Here is a 291-nt window from a genome sequence, read left to right as displayed (position 1 = left end):
CTTTTAAGAGCGAAAGATAGAAAGGAGAGACTTTTGTCCATACAGTAGCTTAGAACCACCTGAAGTTATGGTTATAAAATGGAACTATGAAAGTTTTATCCCGTTGCCCCCAATCCTAAATCCTCCGTTAGTCGACCGATATCTGTTAAATCGCGCCCATTAATTACTACTGTACGACCGACCCATTTAAGGCAGATTAATGCTGGGAAAATGGGTGAAGATAGAAGTTGCTTCAGTCAAATAAAATTCACCCGTAGATTTTATCTTTGATTGCAGATTGATAAAGTTTGC

The sequence above is a fragment of the Penaeus monodon genome, chromosome 29 (assembly GCF_015228065.2).
Source record: "Penaeus monodon isolate SGIC_2016 chromosome 29, NSTDA_Pmon_1, whole genome shotgun sequence".
In the NCBI taxonomy this organism is placed as follows: Eukaryota; Metazoa; Arthropoda; class Malacostraca; order Decapoda; family Penaeidae; genus Penaeus; species Penaeus monodon.
The sequence above is the reverse complement of the archived record's forward strand: the minus strand, read 5'-3'. Positions refer to the sequence as shown.